This window comes from Carcharhinus amblyrhynchos, chromosome 33 (assembly GCF_965287045.1).
Source record: "Carcharhinus amblyrhynchos chromosome 33, sCarAmb.v2.hapA, whole genome shotgun sequence".
NCBI lineage: Eukaryota > Metazoa > Chordata > Chondrichthyes > Carcharhiniformes > Carcharhinidae > Carcharhinus > Carcharhinus amblyrhynchos.
Window position 1 is genome coordinate 2,619,148 of NC_137356.1, and position 24,631 is coordinate 2,643,778.

Below are 24,631 nucleotides of genomic sequence, written 5' to 3' on the forward strand. Positions count from 1 at the left end.
GTAAATTGCAAGGCGTTATGGGAATAGGGCCTGGATAGGATGGTGCTCGGTGCAGATTTGATGGGCTGAATGGCCTCCTTGTGCACTGTAGGATTCTATGACATTGGGCACAGAATACAATCTCATACAGCATCTTGTCCAAGTTCCCATTTCTCACATCTGCCTTTGAGACAGGATTCGGACAAATCTACCAACAATGGAGCAGAGGCCGTTCCTCATTTTCATCCAAGAATCAGGCCGATATTTTCATCTAGCTAAAGCTCAGGAATCAATTTCCTCTTTATTAACACAGGGACATTCAAACCAACAGTCACAGAATAGAATGGAATATCTATGATGCAGAAGGAGGCCATTCGGCCTACTGAGCCTTCATCAACATCAATCCCACTCATGCCCTATCCACATAAGCCCAAGGTATTTCCCCTTTCCCCCTGACATGAAGGAGCATTTTGGAATGGCCAGTCCACCAAAACTGCACAGTCTTTAGACTGTGAAAGGAAACTGGAGCATCCAAAGGAAACCCATGCAGACACAGGGAGAACTTGCAGACTCCGCACAGTGACCCAAGCCGGGAATTGAACCCAGGTCCCTGGCACTGAGAGGCAGCAGTGCTAACCACTGTGCCACTGTCCACCCCGTGCATGTTGTAGCCGAGAGCAGTAAACCAAATCCAAATTTGGGAGCTGTCTGGGGCTCAGTGGGGTTCTCCATGGTGGAATGTTAATAAGTGTCCCTTAAGCAATGTCACTAAAACAGATTGTCCACTCATTATTACATTGCTGTTTATGGGATCTGCCTATGCATTTCCCACACTTATACACAAGTCACTGGCAGTGCAACTCTTTCGTAAACTGAAGTGGGGAAAAGCATCATGTGAAATGAAAGTTTCTTATTCATATCAGTTGATGAAGGGAAAAAATCAGACCAGAAACAGCCTATTTACCCTCAGCAGTACAGGAGCTCTTATGGAACATTCTACTCATTCTCACAGAGTACACGAGCTGCAGATAAGTAGTTGTTCAAGAAATTGTCCACAATATCCAACTTTCAGACATTTACTCTGACAGGTCACCACCCTCTAGATCTCACATTTTTCTGTTTCACTGTTGGAATATTTTAGTAATGAGCCAGAGAATTACAGCAATGTTGTAAGTGGTGCAAAGCTTTTATGTGCAAAGCTCTGCCTTTATCATGGTACAAGTATACTGCTCAAGATTACTTCTGTAGTCCATGTGACACTGCCAAGGTGTGTGGAGCCCTGTTCTTCAGATCTCACTCCCTCTTTCTCTGGTGTGGAGATGCCAGTGTTGGACTGGGGTGGGCATAATAAGAAGTCTCACACCACTAGGTTAAAGTCTAACAGGTTTATCTGGCAGCATGAGCTTTCGGAGTGCTGCTCCTTCATTGAAGTCCTTGGACTCTGCTCTCGCATCTACCCAACAGGAGACCTCTGGACTGAAGCCTCAGCCTGGAGGAAGGCGACGGAATTAAGAGCACATACCCACAGCACAGTGAGACAGCGGCGGAGGGAGAGGGGATGGAAAGAAGCAAGATCTTTACATTCTTTTGCAATCATCTAACCCGCCTTTTCAAACAGTAATGGATATCCCACAGGGTGGTACATTGGCACAGTGGTTAGCAATGCTGCCTCACAGCACAAGGGATCCAGGTTCGATTCCTGGCTTGGGTCACTGTCTGTGTGGAGTTTGCACATTCTCTTGAGTCTGCGTGGATTTCCTCCGGGTGTTCCGGTTTCCTCCCACAGTCCAAAGATATGTGGATCGGCCATGCTAAATTGCCCCTTAGTGTCAGGGGAACTAATAGGGGGTTATGGGGATAGGGCCTGGGTGGGATTGTGGGGGTACAGACTCCTTCTGCACTGTGGGATTCTATGATTTGATGAGACAAGGGAGGCAAACAACTCACTGCAGTTTAAACACTGTCTTTTTGTCCCTTTGGAAAAGAATGGGGCAAAATATTTCACCATAAACTAAAGGACAATCTGATTTCAGTTTTATTGGGGCTGTTGAGAGACATGTCTATCTGACAAAAATTTAATGAACTCACAGAGAGGAAACTGAAAGGTTGAAATTAGCTCTGGGTAGGCTGCAGATTCCTCTCTACCTCTGAACACTTTGAATGCAGAAACCACAAACATCCTCAAGTGGCTGTTCAGTCCGAGTGACACTACAAACCACAGCCACCTTGACACCTCCCTGTCGGCCTAAGCACAGAATCTGAGCCTTTGTTTTCTCCCATTAACTTAGAAAACAAGCAGTTATTCTAACAGATTAATGGGGTGAGGAGTGTGGGCACTGAACACTGGAACATTTTCCATTCTTGTCAAATCCATCCAGGTTAACGGTGACACAGTAAATCCAGGATTTTTCTTAGCAACATTGCTCATTCCTACACTGTCCAACCCACCATACTGGACCAGGGTAGGGTTTTTCCAACACTTTGAATATGTATTCAGTATGTATTTCACATTGGGCACTTCTAACCAGAAGGCAAAGTCTTCCGCTGCATCAGTCTGATATGAATTGGAAAAGATCCCCTGACACTACATTGAGCAACACCATCAGCTTCCTTTCCTTGACAGGCATTATCGGACCTGGTCTATCCGTATTGTTCTCTGATTTAACACTGAGGCAGCGTTCCCTCATTTCCTCCCTGGCTCCGACAGACTGTCTGAGGTATCACGCATGGAATGGAAACTTGGCAATAGAGGACTACAATTCCAAATTTCCTCTCCATTACAGGGAAATGCACAGCTAAGTTGCAAGTTACACTTGATAAAAACTAGTTAAATTTACTGCAGTGAATAGAAATTTAAGAATGCAAACCTATCGCCCTGCCTCTCACCTGGCAGCTAATGCCTTATCAGCCAATGAAGCGAAGACAGATCATGTCAACTTTACCCTGTCAAAATGTTGCTGCTTAAGGTTAAAGCAGTCAGATCTGGGAGGCTGAGGTTTCCTGTGATGATGTAGAGATGCCGCGTTGGACTGGGGTGGGCACAGTAAGAAGCCTCACAACACCAGGTTAAAGTCCAACAAGTTTACTTGATAGTAAACCCACTAGCTTTCAGGGTTTGCCCCTTCGTTGCCTGTGGTGCCGCACCTTGACAATTCAAACATCTTAAAATCTCCGATCCATGGCCAGAATATAAAGGGGATCTTTGTCCAGTTTGACTGCATCAAAGGCCCAGTTGCAATGAGTCTGATAACACTCTTGTATTTATCTGCAGATCAAGGAGCCAGCTTGCAAAATAACATTAACACCACTCAGCTACTGCATAAGCTGCAAACACAAATCAAGCTTCACATGTGCCATTACCAAAGTCATACCAGCAACACAATGACATCTCCCCAGCACAGGTTTAGATTAAAAATTGACTTGATGACAGAAGCCAGGGTGGTTGTAGAGGGTTGTTCTTCAAACTGGAGGAGGCCAGTGACCAGCCTCAGGGATCAGTGCTGGGTCCACTGCTATAAGTCATTAACATTAAAGATTTGGATGGGAATTTAGGAGCATGGTTAGTAAGTTTGCAGATGATACCGAGATAGTGGACAGTGAAGAAGGTTATCTCGGATTGCAATGGAACCTTGATCACTTGGGCCAGTGGGCTGACAAATGGCAGATGGAGTTTCATTTAGATACATGTGAGGTGATGCATTTTGGTCGATTGAACCAGGGCAGGACACACTCAGTTAATGGTAGGGCATTGGGGAGAGTTATAGAACAAAGGGGTAAAGGTTCATAGCTCCTTGAAAGTGGAGTCACAGGTGGACAGGGTGGTGAAGAAGGCATTTGGCATGCTTGGTTTCATTGGCCAGAACATGGAATATGGGAGTTGGGACGTCTTGTTGAAGCTGTACAAGACGTTGGTAAGGCCACACTTGGAACACTGTGTGCCACTCTGGTCACCCTTTTATAGAAAGGATTTATTAAACTAGAAAGAGTACTGAAAAGACTTACTCAGATGCTTCCGGGACTTGGTGGTTTGAGTTATAAGGGGAGGCTGGTTAGATTGGGACTTTTTTGCCTGAAGTATAGGAGGCTTAGGGATGATCTTATAGAGGTCTATAAAATAACGAGGGGCACAGATCAGCTAGATAGTCAAAATATTTTCCCAAAGGTAGGGGAGTCTAAAATTAGAGGACATAGCTTTAAGGTGAGAGGGGAGAGATACAAAAGTGTCTGAAGGGGCAATTTTTTTACACAGAGGGTGGTGAGTGTCTGGAACAAGCTGTACCCGCCTAGTAATAGAGGCGGGTACAATTTTATCTTTTAAGAAGCATTTAGACTGTTACTTGATAAGGTGGGTATTGAGGGATACGGGCCAAATGCGGGCAACTGGGATGAGCTTAATGGTAAAAACTGGGCAGCATGGACAAATTGGGCCGAAGGGCCTGTTTCTATAAACCTCTATGATTAAGTTTTGGATGAGATGGGGTTGATAGATGCTAAGAACATTACCTCGCATTTTCCAAATACTTTAAATTTTTCTGTAGGTCGAGTTGTTATTAAGGCCCATAAGACTATTATATAATTACACCTACAGTGAATAGATCTGTAATTGGAGTAAAATATATTTACACAATCACCAGACACTGTTTGGAACTCTCAGCACCACATCAATGGCAATTGTGTCATTATAACATCATCCCAAGATGCAGATCAATGCAGTGCAATGGTGTAATTCTGACACTGCACTCCAAGACTTTAGGAACTGTCTTCTCTCACACAGATTCACAGCCAAATGGCACTAAACCCACATAGCTCAGAAAGATCTCAGCCTCTGTGGGGCATTCTGTACCCCTGAGGAAGGCATGGAGAGGCCTAGAAAGGGAAATCAACCAAGGCTCCTAATCTCCATTACTATCTCATCACTCCTGCTAGCTTTGTTCAGGGTCAGACTGTGACGCCAATAAGTAGAGAACTATTCAGACTGGGTCAGTATGCAGGTACAGCATGTCATAAAAAAGGCAAACGGGATGTTGACATTTATTGAAAAAGGACTGGAGTCTAAAAGTAGAGAAGTGTTGTTGCAATTGTATAGGCCGTTGGTGAGGCCACATCTGGAGTCCTGTGTCCAGTTACTGAGGCAGTTCAGAGGGCATTCACCATATTGACTCTGGGAATTGAAGGGCTGACGAATGAGGAGAGATTAAACGGTTTGGGCTGGTACTCACTGGAGCTCAAAGATGAGAGGGATCTGAACAAGGTATATAAAATACTAAAAGGGATTGATAAAGTAAATGTAGACCAAATGTTTGCCCTTATGGGACATTCTAGAACAAGAGATCACAGGAATAGGTTGAATGATGACAGACTTAAAACTGAGATGAGAAGGTGCTACTTCTTGCAGAGGGTGGTGAATTTGTGGAACTCGCTGCCCCATAGTGTGGAGGAGTCTGGATCATTGAATGGTTTCAAGGAGAAAGATATATTCCTGATTTTAAAAAAAGGGCAATGGGGAACAGGTGGGGAAGTAGATTTGAGGCCATAAAGAGATCAGCCAGGATCTGACTGAATGGCGGAGCAGATACAAAGAGCTGATTGGCCTACTTCTGCTCCAAATTCCTATGTTGGTGGTAGCTATGGTTTGAGAATCGTGCAGCAGGATGAGATGGAGTAAAACAGTTCTGATATAATCATCACTTCTACAGGGAGCCACTGATCCCTTCAGCAGAGTTTAACTGGAATGTCTGTCATCCAAAGGAACACAGAGCTATATCCCACCATGCTAACCCAGAGAGCTCGCAGAGTTTAACCAGAGAAGCAGCTTGCAAGCCAAGGGCAGCCACTCAACTCTCATAATTCCAAAGTATTCTAATTTCTTTTTCTTCATTGTCAAATGTTGTCCCATTTCTTTTCCACTTCCCCCACATCACTCCTGGGATCTGAATACCTGCTGGAGCTCACTTCAACAGTATGGATTGCCCCCTGGTAAACTTGCCCAAGTGGCTGAGAGTGTTGGCCAACTTTGAGCCAAGTCAAAGGTTTAGAGTTCTCTCTTGCATCACTCCACACACCTTCACCCCAATTTAAACTGCACCAGAAAAGTACTGTTCTGTCACAAAACTCAATGGAAACAGTTAAAAGGTCAAGTGATCAGGCTCTTCCTGCACTTTAACCTCAAAAGCTTACATTTTACTTACTAAAATAGGCAGAATCTGGACAAATTATTAATATGCAATGGCACAACTAAGCAAACAGCTGTACAGGTGACCTGTTCATCTCTCTCAGTGTCAGTCAGGAAAGAAATCAAATGCAAGTTGAGGAGGTTTGCTCCAGCGTGTCAGGGTGAATGCAAAAGCTTGCTCATGGGTTGTGCTTGCCCACTTCCTCAGTCACATATGGAGGGTGGTGGTGAAGAATTGGTCACAAATCAGAATGAGAGCAGAATGGCACAGTGCACAGGAGCCTCAAAAAACCCAGCAACCACACTATCCCAATGCAATGAAAATCCCAATCTCAGGCCAGCTGCATGAAGTGGATATGCCGGCGTTTGACTGGGGCAAACACAGTAAAAAGTCTGACAACACCAGGTTTAAGTCCAACCGATTTATTTGATAGTAAACTCACTAGCTTTCGGGGTTAGTCCCTTCGTCAGGTGAATGAAGAGTTCTGGCCTCAGACAGAGCATATAAAGCTGCATGAAGACAGGCAACAACGGTCAGGTATTAACACTGGTAAGCAGGAAAGCAATACTGGAAATGGAAAATCCTAACACATTTGCAGTTTTGGGCCCTGTATTTAAGGAAGAATGTGCTGGCCTTGGAATGGGTTCAGAGGAGGTTCACAAGAATGATCCCTGGAATGAAGAGCTTGTTGTACGAGGAACAGTTGAGGACTCTGGGTCTGTACCCGTTGGAGTTGAGAAGGATGATGGGGGGATCTTATTGAAACTTACAGGATACTGCAAGGACTGGATAGAGTGGACGTGGAGAGGATGTTTTCACTTGCAGGAAAAACTAGAACCAGAGGGAATAACCTCGGGCTAAAGGAACGATCCTTTAAAACAGAGATGAGGAGGAATTTCTTCAGCCAGAGGGCGGTGAATCTGTGGAGGCCACGTCATTGAGTGTTTTTAAGACAGAGATAGATAGGTTCTTGATTAATAAAGGGATTAGGGGTTATGGGAAAAAGGCAGAAAATGGGGATGAGAAAAATATCAGCCATGATTGAATGGTGGACCAGACTCGATGGGCGAGTGGTCTAATTCTGCTCCGATGTCTTATGGTCATATTTCCTCACAGCTGGGACATGAACTGCCTGACTGTGCTCAGTTCACCGACAGTCACAGCACAATGAGATTGAACCAGCCAGAAATACAAAAACACAATGTAAAAACACCTACAACTCTAAATAGAGAGGAGGCTAGGACAGGAGAAGTTTGCAGATATTAAACAGACATTTTGTACCCATCTTCACGGTTAGATACACAAAGGAATATCCAAAACATTAGTGAAAGGGAGTCTAATGTGAGTGTGGAACTTTCAGTCATGCACATTCCTTTCCCCAGCGCTCACACTACTGTGGCTGAAGTGGGCCTCATAGGCTATGGTCAAAGGTCCTAAGATTCCCTAATGCAGTAAATGGACTCAATGGGTTGAGAAATAACACATATAACACCATAACTCAAGGAGAGAGGGAGAAATTTTTATATTGTTCATTACAAGAGCAGTAAAGAATTTTGTGGAAAGAATCGCAGGTTGGCTGATAAATTTGGAGTTGTCTGGAAGCAGAGTCTATGTGAATTCTCCAGCAAGACTCTGAGCAATGATAGCTGGCACAGGTTCACTCTCATACTTAACTCACTCACAGACTGAGGGGGGTCCCAACTGGTGGGATTGGATTAGAATTACAAACTTTTAATTAAAAACAGGTGGTCCCTCTGTTGGCAAAAAGCCAAGTTACAGGAATGTTTGCATGTACAGCATGGAGGATATCAACGGTGAACGATCCAGTTGTGACCTTTAGTGACACAGTATCCATCCTTGCCAATCCAGGTTCACTCATATTCACACACAAAGCAGTTCTCCAGGTAGCCTGATGTGCAGCTGTAATTCCCACACAGAATCTACACAACAGCACTGGACATAATCAACAAAAACCCGCTCTCTCCGATCTGCACACGACCCATTAAAACAAAACAATTCCTGAACAAAATCCAAAACCGTCCGTGCGTACCTCTGCTGCAAATCAAAGGACAAAGAAAATTACAGCACAGGGACAGGTCCTTCAGCCCTCCAAGCATGCATCAACCATGCTGCCCGGCTCAACTAAAACCCCCTACCCTTCCAGGGACCATATCCCTCTATTCCCATCCTATTCATGTATTTGTCCAGATGCTCCTTAAAAGTCACTATTGTATCTGCTTCCACTATCTCCCCTGGCAATGAGTTCCAGGCACCTACCACTCTCTGTGTCAAAAACTTGTCTTATACATCTCCTTTAAACCCTCCCCCTCCCATTTTAAACCTATGTCCTCTAGTAATTGACTCTTGCACCCTGGGAAAAAGCAGCTGTCACTCTCTGCTACACAACATTAGCAATCCAAGCCAACACATCACATCACAGCACCTTCCAGCCTCCAGCACTAATAAAGAACAGCACTATCATGAGACACCATAGCCATGACTTGGACAAATATTGTTGATCATTCTTCAACTTTACTGGGTCAAATCCTTGGGCTTCCCGTGATGGGACCCACAAATCCTCAAGGAGCTCAGTGCAAAATCTGGCTCTGTCTCAGGGCAAAGGCAAAAGAGCGATCGATCTGAAACGCTAAACCAGTTCCGCTCCTCAGAAGCTGCCGAGTGTTTCCTGCATTTTATCTCAGGGTAACCAGGGATGGGCAATGAATGCAGTGCCATCCACATCCCAGAAATAAAGCCAGAGGTTAGGTCTGAGGATGAGCTGCACTGGCTCCCTGTCTTTCTAATCTTCGCATTTCAGTGTCAGACGGCAGCTCAGACACCCGGCCAATCATTCCATCCCATCTCCACCGCCCCCTCCTATCAACTCCACCCCACCCCCACCGCCCAACCCACCCACCATCCCAGAAAAGCTTCATTTACTCAAAAGAACACATTCTTTACCTGAACTGCCTCAATGCAGACAATACCTCATCGCTTCTGATACTTGGCCTGGTCACAATGGGGATACGAGTGCTTACATTATTAACCAGCCCTTGGGAAGGTGCTTCAGAAGTATTTCATCATCTTTCAGAATCTTCCATCAAAAAAGAACAAAACGCCCCTCAGCACTGAGAGAGAGGCAGTGAGTCAGAATCTCTCAAACACTGGGATCATCTCTGCTGAAACAAGACTCTCTTCCCCTGCCCACAAATCCTCCTTCCGTGACTGCTGCATTGACAGACCTGAATCCAATTCAGCACATGCAACTGACAGGAGCTGAACCAACCAGTTCAGCAAGATTCAGGGACAGTTGCAATTTGCTCTGACTGAGCTGCAATAACAAAATCCTTTTTCATAACACACTGCCGGCTGCCTCAGTCAATGCCAAGCCACAACTTTAATAAACAGATGGAATAGGAGTTTAGAGAAATTCAACACCCAGCGATACATTTCCAGGAACACTATTTATCTCTGACAAGGGTCAACATCTGAAGTATTATCCCTTTTTCAGATGGGATTTCTCACATTTCCTCTTTTCTCCGTCCTAACCGTGGATGCTTTGTGTGGCAATCGAGCATTTGCAAGTCAAAATTTCAGTGCAGAGCTGCTGAAAGGTGTAAACACATTCCACCTACAAACCCACCCCAGGACTAACAAAGGCCTGTCAACAAGTCTTAGTCAGACACAATGTACGAGCTAAGGGCAAACTGAATGCCAGTTCACACTCAAGCCTCTCCCACCAACAGAACACACAACAATAACAAAGAACACTCTGCTTTGATCTGCCAGTTTGCTTGAATACTGTTTTGGCAGCCACACTGCTGCAGAGCACTGCGATACTCAACACTTGCACTGGGCTGATGCTGTCTTTTAAGAGTGTCTCCTATTGCTGGTTTGGCTTGCAAAGCGGTCCGTTATGTTTGTCCAGACATTCCAGCTGAATTTGCTAATATTCCAAAACAAGAATGATGCTGTTTAAAACTACAACAATCTCACAGACCAGCCAGATCACGAGCAACTGGCAGATTCAAAATAATCCATGTTAAAAGTTGGAGAGGTTCAGAGGAGATGGTTTTTTTCCCCTCCCTTACGCAGTAGGATGGGGAATGGGCTCCCTGATAGAGCGGTGGAAGCAGATTCAATGGTAACTTTCAAAGGCAATTGGACAAACTTTGAAAAAGGAAATATTCACACAGCTTGGTGGAAAAAGCAGGACAAGGGGACTATTTGAGTTGCTCTTTCAGACAGCTGGTTGGCAGAGGTGTGATATGGAACATGGTCTCAAGTCTGTGCACTAAGATTCAATGAGATGGTCTGAAAAGGTAGGAAACGATATGTTTAGACAAACATTGCCATAGAGTTGATGAATACAAGTAAATTATTATGTACACTATGGATTTGGGAGACATCTTTCTGAAAACCATGCCGCCGCAGACAGCTGAGTGGTGAGAGACTCCAGAGACATTGCCACAGCTGGTGCAGCAAAACTGGAAGAATAAAAGCAGAATTACTGTGACAAAGGAAGGCTGGTTTTGTGGACAGGAAGTGCACATCCTGTGCAAGACTTTTAATATATTGATTAAATAGCTTACTAACAATACCTTAGACAAAAACATCTCCCTGAAGTTCATACAATGCCTTGAATATATGTTCTAAGAACATAAGAAATAGGAGCAGGAGTAGGCCATCTAGCCCCTTGAGCCTGCCCCACCATTCAATAAGATCATGGCTGATCTGTCGTGGCTCAGTTCCACATTCCCGCCCTCTCTCCATAACCCTTAATCCCCTCTCTTATCAAAAACCCATCAACCCACGTCTTAAAAATATTTAGCGAGGTAGCCTCCACCACTTCAACGGGCAGAGAATTCCAGAGATTCACCACCCTTTGAGTGAAGAAGTTCTTCCTCAACTCCGTTCTAAAGCGCCCCCCCTTTATCTTGAGGCTGTGCCCTCTAGTCCTACTGTCCTTTCTGAGTGGGAAGAGTCTCTCCACCTCTATCCTATCCATCCCATTCATCATCTTATATGTCTCAATGAGATCTCCCCTCATTCTTCTAAACTCTAACGAGTACAAGCCTAGTTTATCCAGCCTCTCCTCATAGCTCAACCCCTTCAACTCCAGCATCAGCCTAGTAAACCTCCTCTACACTCCCTCCAAGGCCAAAATATCCTTGCGTAAGTGCGGCGACCAAAACTGCACACAGTACTCCAGCTGCGGCCTCACCAGTGCCCTATATAGCCGCAGCAAGACCTCCCTACTTTTATATTCAATCCCCCTCGCTATGAAGACCAGCATCCCATTCGCCTTCCTGACCACCTGCTGCACCTGCAGGCTGGGTTTTTGCGACTCATGCACAAGGACCCCGAGGTCCCTCTGCACCGTCGCCTGCTGCAGTTTTTCGCCACGTAAGTAATAATCCTTCCTACCATTATTCCTACCAAAGTGGACCACCTCGCACTTGCCAACATTAAATTCCATTTGCCAGTTCCTGGCCCATTCGCTCAGCCTATCTAGATCCTTCTGCAGACTCTCCACACCCTCTGCACAATTTGCCGTTCCACCAATCTTGGTGTCATCAGCAAATTTCGACACCATACACTCGGTTCCCTCCTCCAGATCATCTATATAAATGGTAAATAGCTGAGGCCCCAGCACCGATCCCTGGGGCACTCCACTAGTCACCAACCGCCAATCCGAATAGCACCCATTGACCCCCACTCTCTGCCTCCTATTTGACAACCAATCCTCTATCCACGCTAACACCCTACCCCCAACTCCATGCCCCCTGACCTTCTGCAATAACCTTTTGTGAGGTACCTTGTCAAACGCCTTCTGAAAATCCAGAAAGACCACCGGCTCTCCTCTATCCACCGCCCTAGACACATCCTCATAGAACTCCAGTAAATTTGTCAGACATGACTTCCCCTTAACGAAACCGTGCTGCGTCTGCTCTATCAAGCAATTCCCCTCAAGATGCCTCGCTATTTCCTCCTTGATGACGGATTCTAACATTTTACCTACAACAGACGTTAAACTAACCGGCCTATAATTCCCTGCCTTTTGCCTGCCACCCTTCTTAAACAATGGCGTAACATTAGCCGTTTTCCAATCTTCCAGCACTTCCCCGGAATCCAGCAACGTTTGGAAAATAACCACCAAGGCATCCACCATTTCTTTCAGAACCCTCGGATGCATTCCATCCGGTCCTGGGGACTTGTCCACAATCAGCCCCCCTCCAGTCTGATGTGATCATTTTCATAAATCACCTCACATAGCTCCCAGCACTAATTCCAGGCCAGTAACCACCACCAAACTCAAAATACTTACTGGAATCACCATGCAAACACACACACAAACAGTTGGACTGATGAAATCGACAGGCTAAGTGTTCAACATGAGAACGTATAGCCCCAGTCTATTCAGTCTCTCCTCATAAGCTAACCTCTCAACTCCAGAATCAACCTAGAGAATCTCTTCTGCACCCCCTCCATACTAGTATATATTTTCTCAAGTAAGGAGACCAAAACTGTACACAGTACTCCAGGTCTGGCCTCACCAGTACCTTCCACAGCTGCAACATAATCTCACTGTTTTTAAATTTCATCCCTCTAGCAAAAAAAAACAACATTCCATTTGCCTTCTTAATTACCTGCTGCACTTGCAAACCAACTCCTTGTGATTCTTGCACAAGGACACCCAGGTCCCTCTGCACAGCAGCATGCTGAAATTTTTTACCATTTAAATAATAGTCCAGTTAACTGGACTACTACCAAAATGGATGACCTCACATTTACCAACATTATACTCCATCTGCCAGACCCTCGCCCACTCACTTCGACTATCTATATCCCTTTCCAGACTTGTAGCATCCTCGCACATTTTGCTCTGCCAGTCATCTCAGTGTCATCTGCGAATTTCGACACACTACACTTGGTCCCCAACTCCAAGTCATCAATGTAAATCGTAAATAATTGCGGTCCCAACACTGATCCCTGAGGCACACTACTGATCGCCAACCAGAAAAACACCTATTTACCCCCACTCTTTGCTTTCTGTTAGTATAGCGCAAAAGAAGCAATACTTTTCACTCTATCTCAATACAAGTGGCAATAATAAATCAAATCAAGTAAGATATAGCAGGAGAAGGCCATTTGGCCCATTGAACCCTGTCAGCTATCCACTAAGATAATGGCTGATCTAATTGTGGCCTTTCCTTCACTCTCCTCCTGCTCACCATTATGCCCTTGTCAACCAAAAGTCGTCTAAATCTTGAATATATTCAATACAACTCCACTGCACTCTGGGGAATAGAATTCTAAAGATCAATAAACTTTGGAAGAAATTCCTCCTCATCTCAAGCTTAAATTAGAGACCCCCTTTTTTTCATTAAATATGTTCCCTAATTTTAGATTCTCCCACAAGGGGAAACATTCTCTCAGTATCTAATCCCCTCAGGATCTTCAATGTTAAAATAACATTACTCATTCTTCCAAACTCCAATGAGACGAGGTCCAACCTGCTCAATCTTCCCTCATAAAGCAATTCCTTCACCCGAGGAATCAGCCAAGAGAACCTTCTCTGAATTGCTTCCAATGCAAGTTTATCGAAGGAATAATCATCAACTTCAGGATGCGTAGCGGAGAACATGCCGTTTACATTAATGAGGACGAGGCAGAAATGGTCGAAAGCTTTAAGTTTTTGGCTGTCCTGGTACTCCCTTGCTGACACGATCATTAAGAAAGCCCACCAACGCCTCTACTTTTTCAAACGACTAAGGAAATTTGGCATGTCCACTCTGGCTCTCTCCAATTTTTGCTGATGCACCATAGAAAGCATTCTTTCTGGTTGTATCACAGATTGGTATGGCTCCTGCTCTACCCAAGACCGCAAGGGACTACAAAAGGTCTTGAATGAAGCCCAGTCCATCACACAAACCAGTCTCCCATCCTGCTGCCTTGGAAAAACAGCCAGCATAATCAAGGACCCCACACACCCCGGACATTCTCTCTTTCACCTCTTCCATCGGGAAAAAGATACAAAAGTCTCATGTGACATAACAACCAACTCAAGAACAGCTTCTTCCCTGCTGCCGGCAGACTTTTGAATGGATCTACCTCACATTAAGTTGATCTTTCTCTGCACCTAGCTGTGACTGTAACACAACATTCTGCACTCTCCTTTCCTTAGATTATAGAATCTTATAGTGCAGAAGGAGGCCATTCGGCCGATCAAATCTACACCAATCATACCCAGACCCCATCCCCATAACCCCTTGCATTTACCATTTACCCCAACTAGTTCCCCTGACACTAATTTAGCATGGCCAATCCATCTAACCCACACACCTTTGAACCATGGGAGGAATCCCACGCAGACACTGTGCAAACTCTGCACAGACAATGGCCCAAGCCGGGAATTGAACCCAGGTCCCTGGTGCTGTGAGGCAGCAGTGCTAACTACTGATTCATCAGTTATGGGACTCAGGAAACAGTCTGTTTTGTGGAGGTGCTGTTTGAAGATTAGGTTTCGGGAACTTATTTGTTTACTCTGCTGTTGAAGAAACTTTGAGTTTATAGTGTGGTTTGTGGGTATCTCAGGGAGTGATATAAGTTGTGTGAGAAACATTAAATAAATGCTCAGGAATTCACCAGAAGAAAACTGTTCGTAACTGTGCCAGTCCCAATTGAGACGTCTTTTTGTTAAGTGAGTGGCTAGTCTTAACTGGTTTGTGTTTGTGCAAAGATATTGCAGGGATAAAGGAATAGTGGAAATTTGAGGCCTTTTTACGTTTGTATCACAACCTTTTCAATCTTTCTGTCTAATGCTTATTCTAATAAATATTTTATTCTTTATATTAGAAGTTCATTAGAAAGTGATTTTAAACATGTTCTCTGCAGTTATAAGCCACCCTGTATATTTTTCCCCCATTGTGGAACCGAGCTGCCTGGGTAAATGTCCTTTCATTGCTGCTAAAATAATATAATGGGTCTTTTGTGTTTATTTTTAATCCGGGCTAATGCACTGTCCTGAAGGTTTAGGACCCTTTTGAATTGTTTAGTTTACAACTGAGTGACAGATCAAGGTCAGGTGGTTCCTTCCCAGGGAAAATCCAAGAGTCACTTTCAGTTCAGTTGGAAGCTATTTAGAATCCAGACTGAAAACACTGTTTGTGTGTCTCTCCCTTGTATTAGAAATTCTGCAGGCTAGCTGGAAGCAGTCTTTCTTGCCCCTCTGGAGTGAAATTTTTGCAGTGAGTGGCTTGCTGGCTAAAAACTAAAAGCCAGCAGTGGCTCTATGTCGAAATGTACTGGGAAGGACTCATTCACAGCAGGTGTTGCAAAGCTACAAGATCCAGTATCATGTCAGCATACTTACTTTATGTGCTAAACCCAGAACAGAGTACTTGTCGGGGTGCTGGTGTTGGAACAGTATTCATAGCTGTTAAGGACTATACAATATCATGGTTGTTTGTAATTGGTAAAAATTATTGCTCATTTTCCTTCGCTATGTTAACTATATTCTTAAATAAATTTCGTTTGATAAAAGCTCCCTAGTTGGTCATTTGAATCATACCTGAAGTATCAAGTGCCAATGCTTGCCCGAGCCAAATTCAAATTGTAAAACTTGTGGTCTAGGCAGGCTTTATAAAACACCTTGGAATTTCTGACCTGAATTATAAAACACAGTATCAACAATCTTTATTTAAGAAATCCCACTTTCTGTTTGTCATGAGCTGCTGACTCTTTATTGAACGTTGTTTCACAGATAGCTCATCAGGACCTTACCCAATCGAGTGTCAACTTCATAAATAGTTCCGATGGTTAAAAAGGATCGTAGGAGAGGAGATAATCAGCCGTGGATAACGAAGGAGATAAAGGAGAGTATTAAATTAAAAGCTGATGCGTTTAGAGTGACTAAGAATAGTGGGCGAGAAGAGGATTGGGAGAAGTTTAAATATTAACAAAGAATGAAGAAGTAGTTGATAAAGAAAGGAAGGATAAACTATGAAGCTGGGCTAGCGCTAAATATAAAAAAGGACAGTAAGAGTTTTTATAAATATATAAAAAGGAGAAGGCTGGCTAGGGTGAACGTTGGACCCTTAGAGGATGAGAGGGGGGATTTAGTGGTACGGGATGAGGAAGTGGCTGAGGCCTTGAATAACCTTTTTTGCTTCGGTCTTCAGGGAGGAGGACGCGAATAGTTTGCCAGGTGTTAACGATGGAAAGATGGTAGGAGTGGAGGGCCTGAATGAGATTATTGTTACTAGAGAGGCGGTGCTTGACAAACTAGAGGGACTGATGGTGGACAAGTCCCCAGGACCGGATGGAATGCATCCAAGGGTTCTGAAGGAAATAGCGGAGGTGATAGTGGATGCCTTGGTGATTATTTTCCAGACCTCGCTGGATTCCGGGGAAGTGCCGGAAGATTGGAAAACGGCTAATGTTACGCCGCTGTTTAAAAAGGGTAGCAGGCAAAAGGCAGGGAATTATAGGCCGGTTAGTTTAACTTCTGTTGTAGGAAAAATGCTTGAATCCGTAATCAAGGAGAAAATAGCGAGGCATCTTGAGAAGAATTGTTTGATAGAGCAGACGCAGCACAGTTTCATTAAGGGGAAGTCGTGTCTGATGAATTTATTGGAATTCTATGAGGATGTGTCTAGTGTGGTTGATAGAGGGGAACCAGTGGATGTGGTGTTCCTCGATTTTCAGAAGGCGTTTTGATAAGGTGCCGCACAAAAGGTTGTTACAGAAGGTTGGGGGCATGGAGTTGGGGGTAGGGTGTTAGCGTGGATAGGGGATTGGCTGTCAAACAGGAGGCAGAGAGTGGGTGTCAATGGGTGCTATTCAGATTGGCGGTTGGTGACTAGTGGAGTGCCCCAGGGATCGGTGCTGGGGCCTTAGCTATTTACCATTTATATAGACGATCTGGAGGAGGGAACCGAGTGTAAGGTGTCGAAATTTGCTGATGACACAAAAATAAGTGGAACGGCAAATTGTGCGGAGGGTGTGGAAAGTCTGCAGAGGGATCGAGATAGGCTGAGCGAGTGGGCGAGGACCTGGCAAATGGAATACAATGTTGGCAAGTGTGAGGTTATCCACTTTGGTAGGAATAATGGTAGGAAGGACTATTACTTAAAGGGTGAAAAGCTGCAGCATGCTACGGTGCAGAGGGACCTGGGGGTCCTTGTGCATGAGTCGCAAAAACCCAGCCTACAGGTGCAGCAGGTGGTCAGGAAGACAAATGGGATGCTGGCCTTCATAGCGAGGGGGATTGAATATAAAAGTAGGGAGGTCTTGCTGCAACTGTTCAGGGCACTGGTGAGACCGCAGCTGGAGTACTGTGTGCAGTTTTGGTCGCCGCACCTGCGCAAGGATATTTTGGCCTTGGAGGGAGTGCAGAGGAGGTTCACTAGGCTGATACCGGAGTTGAGGGGGTTGAACTATGAGGAGAGGTTGAATAGACTGGGCTTGTACCTGTTAGAGTTTAGAAGGATGAGGGGAGATCTCATTGAGACATATAAGATGATGAATGAGATGGATAGGATAGAGGTGGAGAGGTTCTTCCCGCTCAGAAAGGACAGTAGGACTAGAGGACACTGCCTCAAGATAAGGGGGGTGCAGTTTAGAACGGAGTTGAGGAGGAACTTCTTCACTCAAAGGGTGGTGAATCTCTGGAACTCTCTGCCCGTTGAAGTGGTGGAGACTGCCTCGCTAAATATATTTAAGACACGGGTAGATAGGTTTTTGATAGGCAAGGGAATTAAGGATTATGGGGAGAGAGCGGGAAAGTGGAACTGAGTCATTTCAGATCAGCCATGATCTTATTGAATGGCGGAGCAGGCTCGAGGGGCTAGATGGCCTACTCCTGCTCCTATTTCTTATATTCATCATAACTAACCTCAACTGTTCCCACCCAACAGCCTCACAGAGGAGTGATAATTCACCTCCCTCTCCCAGATTTACTCTGGTGAAGCAGCATTCCCACCACCGTCCACAACAGAATCAGTTCATTCAGCAAGAGGCAAGGAAACAGAAGTGGCTGCTTCAGCCTGCACCTGACTGTACCTCTAAACCACTGCAACTGAGGAAACCTGCTCTGGTTCTGAGTCAGGGGCTCACTGTTTCGAACAGTGACATGAGTTATTTCTGCCTGACGTAAAATGCTCTGTAAAAAGTCTTGACAACACCAGGTTTTAGTCCAACCTATTTATTTGATAATATACTCACAAGCTTTCGGGGTTAGCCCCTTCGTCAGGTGACGAAGGGGCTAACCTCGAAAGCTTGTGAGTATATTATCAAATAAATAGGTTGGACTAAAACCTGGTGTTGTCAAGACTTTTTACTGTGTTTACGCCAGTCCAACGTCGGCATACCCACATCATGACTAAAATGCTCTGCACAGGATCATCATCAGCTTTGTGGTGAGCTGAGCTCATTAATGGTTAGTGATTTTACCACAAATGCACGTTCTGTGCTGAGCAGAAAGATGGCAAAAGTAGCGGTTGAGGATCTCCATACAGCTCTCGACAAATCAAACTCTTGCAAAGCATTAGGGCAGCTTTCTTAATGCCTGTCTTCAACTTCCTCCTATTTTACCCACTTGAGGGTCTTTGTGCCTGTGAAACAGGCCTGACAGCTCCTTCCTCTGCATTCACTTCACTGAAACCAAAATAGATTCTCTCAAACCCTCTCCCTGGACCTCAAAATGGTGGAATCACTCAACTTTCAACCACAATCTGCAGCTTCAAAGTTGCTGCAAATTAACCTCCTCTGTTTTATTGCTCTCAATTCCTTCTCTCTAAAGCCTTGGTACAATAGTCTATTCCCAACGAAACAGGGACTGTAACCACCCTATAATCCCAAATGACAACTACTGGATCCACCTCGTAATCCCAACTAAACAGCTACTGGAACCACCAAAGCTCTCTCCACAGAAGCAGGTCACTGAATCGCTATTTCCAGACATCATTCCTGAATTTGCCTGTTACAAAGCTGCACCTCCGATCCTTTGACCAGCCTTGTGATCTTCCTCCATTGCTTTGATATTCCTCTCATGCTGTGAGTAAAGCAGCACTAACATGGGTTCAAATTACAGGACAAGCTTAAAGATTTGATTTATTGTAACATGTATTAACATAAAATGAAAAGTATTGTTTCTTGCACACTATACAGGCAAAGCATACCATTCGTAGAGAAGGAAATGAGAGAGAGTGCAGAATGTGTTTCAGTCATAGCTAGGGTGTGGAGGAAGATCAACTTAAAGTGAGGTAGGTCCATTCAAAAGTCTGACAGCAGCAGGAAGAAACTGTTCTTGAGTCAGTTGGTACATGACCTCAAGACTTTTGTATCTTTTTCCCATTGGAAGAAGGCAGAAGAGAGAATGTCCGGGGTGCATGGGGTCCTTAATTACGCTGGCTGCTTTGCCAAGGTAGCGAGAAGTGTAGACAATGGATGGGATGCTGGTTTGCGTGATGGATTGGGCTACATTCACAACCTTCTGTATTTCCTTGTGGTCTTGGGCAGAGCAGGAGCCATACTAAGCTGTGATACAACCCAGAAAGAATGCTTTCCATGGTGCATTTGTAAAAGGTGAGCATTATAGCTGACATGCCAAATTTCCTTAGTCTTCTGAGAACATAAGAACATAATAAGAACACAAGAAATAGGAGGAGTAGGCCATCTAGCCCCTTGAGCCTGCCCCGCCATTCAATAAGATCATGGCTGATCTGTCGTGTCTCAGTTCCACATTCCCACCCTCTCCCCATAACCCTTAATCCCCTCTCTTATCAAAAACCTATCAACCCGCATCTTAAATATATTGAGCGAGGCAGCCTCCACCACTTCAACGGGCAGAGAATTCCAGAGATTCACCACCCTTTGAGTGAAGAAGTTCCTCCTCAACTCTGTTCTCAACCGCCCCCCCTTTATCTTGAGGCTGTGCCCACTAGTCCTACTGTCCTTTCTGAGTGGGAAGAGGCTCTCCACCTCTATCCTATCCATCCCATTCATCATCTTATACGTCTCAATGAGATCTCCCCTCATTCTTCTAAACTCTAACGAGTACAAGCCTAGTTTATTCAGCCTCTCCTCATAGTTCAACCCCCTCAACTCCGGTATCAGCCTAGTAAACCTCCTCTGCACTCCCTCCAAGGCCAAAATATCCTTGCGTAAGTGCAGCGACCAAAACTGTACACAGTACTCCAGCTGCGGCCTCACCAGTGCCCTGTACAGTTGCAGCAAGACCTCCCTACTTTTATATTCAATCCCCCTTGCTATGAAGGCCAGCATCCCATTCGCCTTCCTGACCACCTGCTGCACCTGCAGGCTGGGTTTTTGCGACTCATGCACAAGGACCTCGAGGTCCCTCTGCACCGTCGCCCGCTGCAGTTTTTCGCCATGTAAGTAACAGTCCTTCCTACCATTACTCCGACCAAAGTGGACAACCTCACATTTGCCAACATTAAACTCCATTTGCCAGTTCCTGGCCCATTCGCCCAGCCTATCTAGATCCTTCTGCAGACTCTCCACACCCTCCGCGCAATTTGCCGTTCCACCAATCTTGGAGTCATCAGCAAATTTTGACACCATACACTCGGTTCCCTCCTCCAGATCATCTATATAAATGGTAAATAGCTGAGGCCCCAGCACTGACCCCTGGGGCACTCCACTAGTCACCAACCGCCAATCCAAATAGCACCCATTGACCCCCACTCTCTGCCTCCTATTTGACAGCCAATCCTCTATCCACGCTAACACCCTACCCCCAACTCCATGCCCCCTGACCTGCTGTAATAACCTCTTGTGAGGCACCTTATCAAACAAAAGTAGGCACGTTGATGAACTTTCTTAACTATAGTGTCGGCATGGAGGGACAGTTTGTTGGTGATCTGGACACCTAAAAGCTTGAAGCTCTCGGCCCTTCCTACTCCATCCCCGTTGATGTAGACAGGGGCTGTCTGACCTGGCATTGAGGGATCAGCATTTTCTTTGTTGGCTATTGCTTGGTGATGCTACACTCCGTAACTGTTGAGTCTTTCATTGACACACCATTCCAGCTTCTCCATCTGTCTGTTTGACATAATTCTAATTTAAGTCTGCCAAGCTCCCGTCCTCATGGGGAGCTGATGGCCTAGTGGTATTATCACTAGACTATTAATCCAGAAACTCAGCAAATGTTCTGGGGACCCGGGTTCGAATCCTGCCACGGCAGATGGTAGAATTTCAATGCAATAAAAAAAATCTGGAATTAAGAATCTACTGATGACCCTGAAACCATTGTCGGAAAAACCAATTTGGTTCACTGAAGCCCTTTCGGGAAGGAAATCTGCTGTCCTTACATGGTTTGGCCTACATGTGACTCCAGAACCACAGCAATGTGGCTGACTCTCAATTGCCTTGGGCAATAAATGCTGGCCAGCCAGCGACGCCCATGTCTCAAGAATGAGTAATATAAAAATTTGCACTTACTGAGCTGAGCTCTGGCCATTAGCTCAGTCCTTTTGTAACACACACAGATAAAAGAAAATCAGTTCTGGAATGACAGCCTCCAGAATATCACTGAAACCCTGGCCAAGGCACTTCCTATCAAATACTTCACAGTAACAGCTAGAGCCAGATAAAATCAGCGGCAACTGGATTTTTCAACTGGCTCTATTACTGATATGGGGGATTTTCAGTGAGAGGTTAAAGAGTCAAGTCTAATGTGCCAGACACCATGACAATTAAAGTGAACCAAAGAATCAACCATCATTAAACAATAGAGAACTGGGATTAAAAGACAGCAAATGCTCACCCTATTATAGGAAGGATATTAAACTAGAAAGAGTGCAGAAAAGATTTACTAGGATGCTACCGGGACTTGATGGATTGAGTTATAATGAGTGGCTGGATAGACTGGGACTGTTTTCTCTGGAGTGTAGGAAGCTTAAGGATGATCTAATAGAGCATAAAATAATGAGGAACTTAGATCAGCTGGATAGTCAACAACTTTTCCCAAAGGTAGGGGAGTCTAAAACTAGAAGGCATAGGTTTAAGGTGAGCGGGGAGAGATACAAAAGGGTCCAGAGGGGCTACTTTTTCACACAGAGAATAGTGTGTCTCTGGAGTAAGCTGCCAGCAGCTGTAGTAGAGGTTGGTACAATTTTGTCTTTTTAAAAGCATTTAGACAGCTACATAGGTAAGGTGGGTATAGAGGAATACGGGCCAAATGCAGGCAATTGCGACTAACTTAGTGGTTAAGAAAGGGTGGCGTGGACAAGTTGGGCCACAGGGCCTGTTTCCATGCTGTAAACCTCTAAAACTCTACAAATGGAAGGGTTGATAGAGGGGATGCCAAAGTTTTGAGGTGCTGGAATCAGAGCAGGAAGCTCAATTTCCTGAGAGTCGGAGGGACATTGAGAAGCAAATATATGCTCAGTTTGTGGAGATGTGTAAAACATTAACAATAGGATTATATTAGGTGATTTCAACTTTTCCAACATTAACTGGGATAAACATAGTGTTAATGGCTTGGTTACAGTAGATTTCTTGAAACTTTTTAAATCAATATGTAGAAGGTTCAACAAAGGAGTGAGCTGAGTTGGACCTGATTCTGGGGAATGAAGCCAGGCAGGTAGTTGTGGTGGTGCTGGCAGGTTATTTTAGTGATAGCGATCACAACATGGCACAATTCCAGCTCATTATGGACAAGGAAATAGACAAGCTGCAAAAAAAAAGTTGTGGATTGCAGGGGGAGGAGAGTGGATTTTAGTAAAATAAGACAGGATCTGACCAAGATAGACTGTAAGAAGTCTGACAACACCAGGTTCAAGTCCAACCAATTTATTTTACAGTAAACTCACAAGCTTGTGCGTTTACTATCAAATAAATTGGTTGGACTTAAACCTGGTGCTGTCAGACTTCTTACTGCGTTTACCCCAGTCCAACGCCAGCATCTCCACATCAAGATAGACTGGGAATGGTTACTAATGGGAAAATCTACAGAAGAGCAGTGTGGGGCATTCAAAAAGGAAATAGGGAGGGTGCAAGCCCAGCAATTTCCCTTTCAGGTGATGGGTAGGAATAATAAGCCCAGAGAACCATGGATGACCAGAGACATTCAGGATACAATGAGAAGGAAAAGAAAGGCCTTTAAAAAGTTCAAGGGGAGTAAATCAGCGGAGGCGTTAGTGAGGTATAGAAAGTGCAGGTTGGAGCTTAAGAAAGCAATTAGGAATGCAAAGAGGGGATATGAGAATTCTCTGGCTGGTAGAAGTTGGGAAAATCCCAAGATATTCTATAAAAATATCAATGGGAAGAGGATAAACAGGGAAAGAGTACGGACCAAGGAAGCAATCTGTAGGTGGAGCCAGAGGACATTAGCAGAGTTTGAATGAATGATTCACATTTGTCTTCACCCAAGAGAATGAGGACGAAGAGAGACTGTGAGGTTCTTGAGCAAACTGACATAGGGAAGGACAAGGTATTGGAGGTGTTGGCAGCTTCATAAGTAGATAAACCTCCAGGTCCAGATGAATTGTTAACTAGGCTGCTGTGGGAGGCAAGGAAGGGGATTACAGAGGGCTCTGACCCAAATTTTCAATTCCTCTCTGGCCACGGGGGAGGCACAGTAAGAAGTCTCACGCACCAAGTTAAAGTCCAACACATGTATTTGATAGCACAAGCCACAAGCTTTCAGAGTGCTGCTCCTTCATCAGGTCAGTAGGACTTCTGTTCACAAACAGGGCATATAAAGCCACAAACTCAATTTACAAAATAATGTTGGAATGTGAGTCTTTACAGGTAATCAAGTCTTAAAGGTATAGTCAATGTGAGTGGAGAGAGGGCAAGTGGAGTGGAGAGGAGAGTTGGCATCTCCACATCATGGGGGAGGTGCCAGACGACTAGAGAGCAGCTAATGTGGTTCCGCTGTTTAAGAAGGGTTGGAGTGGTAAACCAGAGAACTACAGACCAGTGAGTCTCACATCAGTGGTAGGGAAAGTATTGAAGAAACTTCTGAAGGAGAGCATCTACCTCCACTTGGAGGGGCAAAGCTTGATCAGGGATAGTCAGCATGGCTTCGTCAGAGGGAGGTCATGCCGAACAAACTTGACTGAATTTTTTGAGAGGGTCATCAGGTGTGTAGACGAGGGTCGTGCAGTCAATGTTTTGAACAAGTCAAAGCCTTTAACAAGGTTCCACATGGGAAACTTGTGAGGGCAAATTCACATGGGATACAGGATAATTTGATAAAGTGGATTCAAAATTGGCTCAGTTGTAGGAGACAGAGGGTGATGACAGAAGGCTGCTTTAATGACTGGAAGCCAGTGTCCAGGCATACCACAGGAATCTGTGCTGGCCCCCCTATTATTCATCATTTATATGAATAATCTAATATGTGGGAGGTAGGATTAGTAAATTTGCAGATGACAGATTGGCCGGGTGGTTAACAGTGAGGCGGAGTGTCTTGGGCTACAAGAAGATATAGACGAAATGATCAG

General features: G+C 44.8%; 1 protein-coding gene across 3 annotated transcripts in view; it reads right to left on the reverse strand.

The window, feature by feature from the left end:
• The window catches only part of LOC145361134 (non-receptor tyrosine-protein kinase TYK2-like), a 97,142-nt gene that overhangs the window by 63,375 nt on the left and 9,136 nt on the right, over positions 1–24,631 (reverse strand). The window contains exon 1 of one of the 3 annotated variants that reach the window (XM_080216761.1): positions 9,191–9,376. The exons of 1 other annotated variant lie outside the window; for it this stretch is intronic. The gene's annotated coding sequence lies outside the window, so the exon portion shown is untranslated. Of the gene's footprint in view, positions 1–9,113; positions 9,377–24,631 lie in introns of those variants that run through there. One more of the 3 variants, XM_080216759.1, reaches the window with a different exon arrangement.